Source organism: Panthera onca, chromosome C1 (genome assembly GCF_046562875.1).
Source record: "Panthera onca isolate mPanOnc1 chromosome C1, mPanOnc1 haplotype 2, whole genome shotgun sequence".
Lineage (NCBI taxonomy): Eukaryota > Metazoa > Chordata > Mammalia > Carnivora > Felidae > Panthera > Panthera onca.
The window spans coordinates 92,260,926-92,270,200 of NC_138346.1; the positions used below are offsets into that span (position 1 = coordinate 92,260,926).

The 9,275-nt window shown below is 42.1% G+C and overlaps 1 pseudogene; it reads right to left on the reverse strand.

The window, feature by feature from the left end:
• Positions 1-1,942: 1,942 nt before the first annotated feature.
• LOC132670966 (ras-related protein Rab-40C pseudogene) lies at positions 1,943-2,567 on the reverse strand (annotated as a pseudogene).
• Between the last annotated feature and the right edge of the window lie 6,708 nt (positions 2,568-9,275).

Here is a 9,275-nt window from a genome sequence, read left to right on the forward strand (position 1 = left end):
TTATGGAAGGCTTACCAGGCTAATACAATGGGCATTATTGATATTTGAATAATTACATTTCCAGAGGTAGTAAAAGCTGACATCATAGAGCAGTAGGGTAGGGAGAAAAATGGGGGTGAGTATATTCCCCTTTATATAGAACTGTGGCTATGTGGCAGAGAGAAATAGCCCAGGAACCAGAGAGGCTGTGTTGAAACCCTATGAGAGCACAATTACATCGCGTTTACCATAAATTTCCAAGAGACAAGTTGATCATCTTCACACTGTAATATGCATAATTATGCATGTTGATTAGAGCATATTTCTTTGTTTCGTAACTGAAGGAAATCTTGGGAGAGTTTTTAATTTGAACCAGGCAGGAGAATCTTACAAGGACATTAGCAATGAAGTTGGCATTGCATTCTTTTGGTGTAATTTTAGGGTCACTAAATCAGCTGGATTTCACAATCTAAATTAGAGCATGTTGATGTTGTGCCCCAAGTTGTAGAAAGTGTAGGGTTGTTTGAAGTCATCTCTCAGAATTTTTTAGTACATTTCTTTGTTTTCTTCCTCAGAGTTTATCACACTGAGTTTTTCTTTCTGGAGGGCATAGTTTACTCCTACTAATAGAACTTTCCTGAATTAGCATGTTACAGTTTTCAAAGTGAGTTTGCATTTATTGTGTCCTAATTCTTCTTTCCCTCTTAGGGAATTTGCTGTTCCAGGTACTCCACATCTTTCCTGAATCACTCATTTCCCATCACAACACAAATGCATTGTTAGTCTCCAATATTCAAAATAATAATAATAATAAAACACACTTTCTACCCACATCGTCCAAGGTATCAGTCCTCTGTTCTCCTATCTTCTCTTACAAAGGTCACTTCTTAGATGGTCTCATGGTGGTTTCTCATATATACATATCACCTCTAAGGTGATGACTCTTCAGCCTTCCCCTGGGCTTCAGTCTGGTAAACCTAGGCATTGAAAATTAACATATCCAAAAAAGCAAGCGTCTTGATTCTCCCTACCGTCTCTAGTCCAGCCCTTACCATTGACATTCTACCAATAAACAGCTTCACTGACACAGATGTTGAGGCCAAAGCTCAGAAATCACCCTTGAAACTTCTTTTTCTCAATCCATCACCAGAGTTGTGTTGGCTTTACCTTAAAATGAGACACCAATTTAAAAAACAAAACTAAATGAGAAAACAAAAACTTACGGTGCTCATACCTGCTGGTGCTGGTAGCTGGGGTAGTGCTTACTGCCCAGAGCTTGCAAAGGGTTCACTTATCTCATGGGTCCCCAAAGGCCCCTGCGCAGCCCTCACACCCCCATGTGAAGTGTATGTGTATTCAAAGAAAGATTCAAATTTTGACAGCAGATTCCTTCCCATCTTTGTGTTTGCCTCAAATCCCCTTCCTCTCCAAATGTCTCTAGGTCCTCCCCACAAGTGACATGGGCTCACCGCTTGGCTACACGGAGGATCCTGCCCACGATTTTAAAATATAAAAAAAGGGTAAAATGTCTTATTTATGTAAAATAAGAAAGGTGGGCCGAGCCTCCAGGGTTACTAGGGACCGCCTCCTGGCCGTTTCTCAGCTGCACCACAGAGTCCTGGGCTTGTTCTGCCTAGACCTCCCGCAGCAGGAGTCTCGAAGCCCTCTGCAGGGCTCGTTCTGGCTGAGACCGCCAAGCATACTAGCTGCTTCCCCACGCTTCCCAGAAACAGGAGCCATAGCATTCCCTGCACCCAGCGCCGGGTCAGGAGCGGAGCGTTCGCCAAGGGCAAGCCCTGCCAGACCGCATCTGGACCTGGCGGCCCCGGCCTGCACCACTGGATCTTGCATTTGTTCCTCAAGCATTTCTGAGACAGATGGACGGACCTCTGGAGGCCGTTGCTCTTGCAGCCGCCATTTCTACCCCACCCGCTAGTGAGTAACAGCGCAGGTGTTTCATGCATGCAATCGCCAATTAGTAAAGACTTGAGGTGACTGGCAGCAGGAGTTGGACTGTGAGGCACACGCGGTGCAGTAAACAGTGGCCCGAACAGATCTTCACGCCATGCTGCATGAGCACGACGTGGGACAGCTCAGCGAAGGACCTGAAGAAGCTGAAGTTGCACAGCTGACCTAACTTGAAAAAGGTTGGGCCGTTCTCCCCGCAGGTGCGCTCTTGCTCCTTGGCGACTTGCTACCTGGAGGCTCCATTCCCTGCCAGGATCCAGGAGACCCCGGCGCGCTGGCTTCTTGATCCCCTTGATACACCCATCCGAGTTGTCCAAGGACCAGCTGTTGGTGATGTCACACACTAGGAGGATCCTCTGCGAGCCCCTGGAGTAAGACCTGAACACCGTGCGGAACCTGCCTCCGCCCAACATATTGGAGAACTCCAGCTTGACCCGCTGGCCGCCCGGCAGGTTGGTAGTTGTCTTGTAGTCGATCCGGTTGCTGTAGGCTTAAGGGGCTTAGGCTGCATCTTCCTGCACGCGCTCCTGGATCTCGCCCTGGCCCACGTTGCTGTCGCCCACCCACAAGAACTTGAACATGTGGTTGTACCTCTTAACCAGAATGCCCTGGGTCCCCATCCTTGCTCATGCACACCTCCATGCTCGTGGTGCAGGCTGGGTAGAAGTCCGCTGGCCATCCGCTGAGAGCCCTCAGACCAACCTACGCGGTGGCCCAGTTTCAGGGAGGCAGTGCAGGACGGTCCCACTTCTCCACACCAGCCGCCTCACCTCAACCTGTGGTTCCAGCTTGTGCACCACACACCATTAGCACGTTTTTCATGGGTAACTAAAATAGTCTCTAAAGCAATATTCTTGCTTCTGCTCTTGCTTCCATGATGTATTCTCCACATAATAGACAAGGTGATACTTTACAAATATAAATCCTATCAAGTCTCTCCTGTCATATTCATTAGTACTACCCACTGACCACATTGTCCCCATGCCCCTCTGGACACCTGGTGGGATTGTGTTTACCCACCTTCTTGTGGATGGGTGGGCTTATGTGGCTCGTTCTAGCCAATAAGTTGTAAGCAAAAATGACATCTGCATTACTGAGCTGGAGCATTTAATTGCTGTTTCGAGACCCCCAGATCTTCTCTTCCCACTGCCACAGAGACTGGAATGTTCTACACAGTGGTGACTTCATCATTTTGGGTCCTGGAGTGAGGATAAGGATGGTCGCCATAGAGAGCAGAATCTCCAGCCAACCCTTGTTAAACACACATTGAAATCATGAGGGATGTCTGTACGCTTTTAAGCCACTGAAATTTTCTTTTTTGTTACTATGGCATAACCCATCTGTCTTGACTGATGTCCTCTGCTGCTTGAAACATGCCCCATGCAGATGGAGTTGCAACAAATCCCTTACCATGGTCTGTCACCCTATGTGACTTGACCCCTGCCTACTTTTGATTTTTGGTTGTTATACTTTAGACACACTGTCCTTGATGTTTCTCCTACTTATCCACTTCTTAGGTTTTTTTGTACTTTCTGTTCTCTGTTTTTCTGGAATATTTCTCTCCTCAGGTCTGCACATGGCTAACTCCATCACTTCATCATTCAGTGGCACCCACTTAGACTTACTTCTCTCTTTAAAATCTGTCCTCTACCTTCCCAGAAATATTTTAAGTTTCTGAATTAGAAAAAAAAAAAAAGCCAAACTAACCAGGTTATGCTAAAGTAACAACAACAAAGCTCCCAAAACTCAGGAGTTTATCACAACAAAAATTTACTTTGTGTTCTCACTAAGTGTGTAACTAGGGTTAGCAGTGGATCTCTGCTCATTGCTCAAGCAAGGATCCAGGCTAGTGGAGGCTTCACTTCATCACAAGCTTCCAAGAACCCTGTGGCATAAAGATGGGAGCCATACAGTAACTAGCACAACTAATTAAATATGATATTCCTGAAGTGACACATGCTACTTCAACTAACTAACTAACCAACCAACTAACCATTGGTCAAATGGCCCGTCCTGACCACAGACATTTAGGATTTGGTCCTGCAGTAGAGAAGAATCTTCAGTGTCATTCTGGAGGACAGAAAAGTCAGATTATCAGGAAAGCCACATTAGTGACTGTCACAGCTGCTGTGTTGATTAGCTACCTGCTGCATAAAAAATTACTACTAACTAAGCTACTTAAAACAACTTTCTTTTATTAGCACACAGTTCTATAGGTCAGAAGTTTGGGTGGGCTTTATTTGGTTCTGTGCCCAGGATATCATAAAGCCAAAATCAAGGCTGAGCTGGGCTCTAGTTGGGGGAAGGGTCCACTCCCAAACCCATTCAGGTCATTGATAGAATTCACTTTCTTGAAGTTGTGGAACTGAGGTCTCTCTTTCTTGCTGGGCACTCTCTGTTCTTGGAGACCACTGGCAACCTCTCACGTGGCCTCTTTCATCTTCAGACTAGCAGTGGCATTTGAAGTCCTTCTCATTTTTCCCCTTGTAGCCATTGAGGCCTGACTGTCCTTTCTGCTTTTTTCAGGAAACATTAGCTTCAATCTATTGTATTGTTTTTGTATCTACCATTCATCTCTTTGTCTTCTTTTGCCATCTAAAGCTCATCTTCTTTAATCCTCCTTTCTCCCATCTCTTCCTAAGGCCATTCACATTCTTTTCCTCTCCCATATCTGACTTCCTGGAACTTTTATGATATATACACTTTCATGTTACATTTGAATAAGTAATACAGGTCCCTGCCTCATCCTCACTCAGTGGGAGATGCTTTGGCCCATGGTGAAATCGATCTGCATGATGATATTTTCCTTGAAACATCCTCTTTCTGCCAACTTTCCACACCAAAAATGCAGTAATCTTGTCTCTCTAATGCTCTCTCTAGGAGTCCACACAGAAAATCCAATAGTCTCAGTGACTGTTCCTTTTTTAGCCCTATGTATCTCTTCTTGGACTTTGTCTACATCATTGTCTAAATTTAACCTCTCATATATGCACATCTATCTGTCTATGTGCATATATATACGTATATATATACATATATATGTATATATATATATATATATATATATGTATATATATATATATATATATATAGTGTGTGTGTGTGTGTGTATCTGTGTATGTGTGTGTGTGTATTACTTCTGAAAAATTTTCAGACTAGGTTTTGCCATTCTCAATCCATGAGGAGGGGCCTTGTCTTTCCACCTATGTAAAAATGTTGGTTAAAATTTGTTTATTCCATAAGAGCATGTTACTTCAGCAAGTACTTGTATGGTTTGCAAAACTTTAATAAATATACAGAATTAGGTCTCCAGGATACTAATCCTCCAGTTGCTGAATAGAGAATATAATCTTTATATGAGAGACAGCTCTTTTTTAAGACATACAATTTGTACAGAGTGACAGTGAGATACTATCATATTTAAATGTGTGTATTCTATATTTTCTTCTAAATATTAGACTCTTAGGGTGCCTGTTTGGCTCAGATGGTTAACTGTCTGACTCTTGATTTCAGCTCAGGTCATGATCTCTCAGTTCTTGAGATCGAGTCCCATCTTGGGGTCTGTGCTGACAGTGTAGAATCTGCTTAGGATTCTCTCTCTTTCTCTCTCAATAAATAAATAAGCATTAAAAAATATTGGACCCTCATACTCTACTTTTTCCATTAGCTTTCAAGCAACCTTTGGTCACAGAGGCCTACTTACACTTTTTCCTTTTCTCAGCAAGTGTTACTATATGAGACCACTCTTATGTGCATGATACCATCTAAATTAGAGTTACTAAATTATACTTGGGGGGATGGTGTGCCTATGTGGCTCAGTTGGTTGAGCATCCAACTCTTGATTTAAGCTCAGGTCATGATTCCAGGGTTGTGGGATCAAGCCCCATGTGAGGCTCTGTGCTGAGCTAGGAGCCTGCTTGGGATTCTCTCTCTCTCCCTATGCCCCTCTCCCCTGCTAGCGCACGCGCGTGCACACACACATACACACACACTCTCTCTCTCTCAAATAAAAAATAAAATACACTCTGGTATTATGATTCTTTTATCAGAGTTCTCTGTAAGGACCGTCATATGATTCTTTTGCATTTGATGTGAAGTAGGGGCTGAGGATGTTTACTTTTAGATCATATATGTCCCCTTTCAGTGTAGGCAATCTGCAAGCTTAATAAGCAGGAAAACTTTGTTTCCTTGAGGAACAAAATACATTAAAACCTCACCATATTTTCCTCTGCATATTGGCAGCCAAGAAACTGTGTACATTTCATGTTCAATTCCAGAATTTGTGTTGATTTCTATTAGTGGAATATTGCCTGTAGCCTCCTAACAAACATCTCCAGGCCACCATACATTTAGACAGGGTAAACTGCATCCTCATGCCCAAGATGTATATGTGACTGTTGAAAGAGAAAGAAGGAGAAAGAGTATATGTTGGAGTGGGGGAAAGCAAATGAAAAGGGGAGCATTAGGATCTAATGAAACCACATGGCATCAGACAGATTGTGGCTCAAATCCCACATCTGCCATTTGATTGTCAGAAGTTACATATCCTCTCTAATCTTAGGTTTTTCTCATTTATAAATTGGTAATGAAAATACCCTCCTCACAGAGTTATTGAGAGGATTGGTAAAAATACCTAAGTAATTAGTATAATGTCTGGTTCTTAGTAAAAGCTCAATAAATGGTAGCTCTGATTGTTCTTCTTATTAATATTAGATGGAGAGAAAATCCCAGCAAAAAAGCCAACAGACTCAAAATGGAACTATTAGGGAGTTGTCTTTAGTATACTTTATGAGAAAAGGTTGTGCAAAGCCTCAAACTGCCAGGAAAACTGTGACATGGTAATGTTTTGCCTCCAAGAATTCTATTTTTTTCTTCTCTTTCTGTTCTTTTAGGATTCATAACTAATTGTGTCCATCAGTTTGTTCAAGTGTGTTCATTCATTCTTTTATTCATCATTCATTCATTTAAAAGGTATTTACTATCAAGATGCCTGGGTGGCTCAGTCGGTTAACCATTCCACTTTGGCTCACGTCATGATCTCACCATTTGTGGGTTTAAGCCCCACATTGGGCTCTGTGCTAACAGCTAAGAGCCTGCAGCCTCCTTCAGAATCTGTGTCTCCCACTCTCTGTCCTTCCCATGCTCACACTCTGTCTCTCGCTTTCTCAAAAATAAATAAGTGTTAAAAAAAGGTATTTACAAAACAAAAAGGTATTTACTATAAACCTGCTTTGTTCATAATACTGAGCTAGGTTCTGGGGATATAATAGTTAATACAGGCATAGCTTTGCCTTCATGGAGAGTGCAGACTAGAGAAGGAGACAAAGTCTATTACAAGTGGTAATTGTGTATGCCTCCTCTTGTTGCAAGCAACAATGACCTAGCGAACTATTTCACACAAAGGTCTTAATGAATCCCTCTAGGATTATTTGTGACTAATGAAAAGTTCCTAAAGAGGTGAAAGCTTAATCCAAATAAATGAATCTCTAATAACAGAAGTTCTATTAATGTGTCACCAAGAGTAAAACATATTTAAATCAAATGCTCTGCCAAGAATCCCTCAAATCCCACCACATAGTTAACTCCTCTTCTGCCAGGAAGTAAGGCTTTGATACTCTTTGTACACAGTGACTGTTAAACAATAAAGGATGTCCTGGGCCCCATGCCCCAAAGTGACACTTTCTCTCCTTATACACAAGCTCAAGACCAGCAAAGTCAGTTTTATATTTTAAAAGTGAAAAGGCCTTCTTGACTTGGATGAGCAAAGGAGGATCCACAATTAGAGTAACAAGAGGGTTTTTAACTCTGAGACATTTACACATGGAAATATGGAAGATATAACTAAACTACCAAAGGAAACATGATAATTGAGCTGAATGGAATTAAATGTGAAAGTCGTCCTCAAATCTTGCTGCACATTACAATCACCTAAGGACCTCTTTAAATGTGTTCATGCTCAAGGCGCCTGGGTGGCTCTGTCGGTTGAGCATCTGACTCCAGCTCAGCTCATGATCTCATGGTTTGTGAGTTCAAGCCCCACATCGGGCTCTGTGCTGACAGCTCAGAGCCTGAAGCCTACTTTGGATTCGGTGTCTCCCTCTCCTTCTGGTCCTCCCCGCTCACACACTCTCTCTCTCTCTCTCAAAAGTAAATAAACATTAAAAAAAAAGTGTTCATGCTCCGTTTTAGAACAGCTAAGTAAGCATACTTGGGATCTGGTCATTGGATTTTTTTTTTTTTTTTTTTTGCATTTAAATCTTCTAGGAAATTCTATCATGCAGCCCAGGTTGAGACCACTGAAACAGAAAGGAGTCTTAGGGACTGAAGATGAACCCTAAAAGCTTGGCCAGATTTTGATACATGGAGAGGAGTAAAACTGACAGCTTGTCAAGAGACTAGTGGAGAACAAATAGTCATACTTGAGTATGACCCCACTTTGGGCTGTAAAGAGATGGCCTGACCTAAGCTAATGCCTCCTGTTGCACAGGTGGAAGGTAGGTCTGTGGTATGTGAACAGGAATTATTCTACCACAAATACTCTTACTTCAAGTTCTAATGTAGTCATGAAGGTTTCCTTGATTAGCTTTTTGGGAACAGTGAATATTTTGGTTCCAGTGAGTTTGAGGTACTTCTTTTGGTGTATCTGGAAATAAGGGAAACTAAGGATTCAGGGGGAAAAAAAGAAGATAAAGTTTTGGCCAAGAGATCCCCCCCACCCCCCCTTCATGGGTCTTCTAAAGGAGAGAAAGCACTAAAATAATTGAATGAGCACTGAACCTGGATCACAGTTCAGTGCTTCTAGAGGCCAGGCATGTAGACAACTGGGAGGCTCCCTTTCCTTTGGAGACTTACCTCAGGAGTTCTGCTGGCCTATGTGGGAATTTCCAAAGAAAATCCTGAGAGGAAGTTATTGTAAGTGGAAATTAACTGTATATTTCTTTTTTGTTCCTTCCTTCCTTCCTTCCTTCCTTCCTTCCTTCCTTCCTTCCTTCCTTCCTTCCCTCCTTCCTTTTTTTCTAATTTAGGTTATCTAGATCATAAATGGTATTCTCTTTGTTTTTCCATCTATATTGTCTTATTTCAAAGAATAGGAGAATATTTATAAGAAGTCCTGTAGTTTCATTTACAATGTTAACACCCCACCCTAATTTCTCTGTAGGATGATAAATTATCCAAACCTGAATTCTAACAAAGTAAAGTTTCCAGAAACCTAAATTGGGCAGTTAGAAAGATAAACCTATATAGTTAGAAGTTATTCCAGTTAGTGTTTGACAAGACCTAATAACAGTAAAGACTGTTACCCATCCTAATTCTTTGCATTGCCAAGT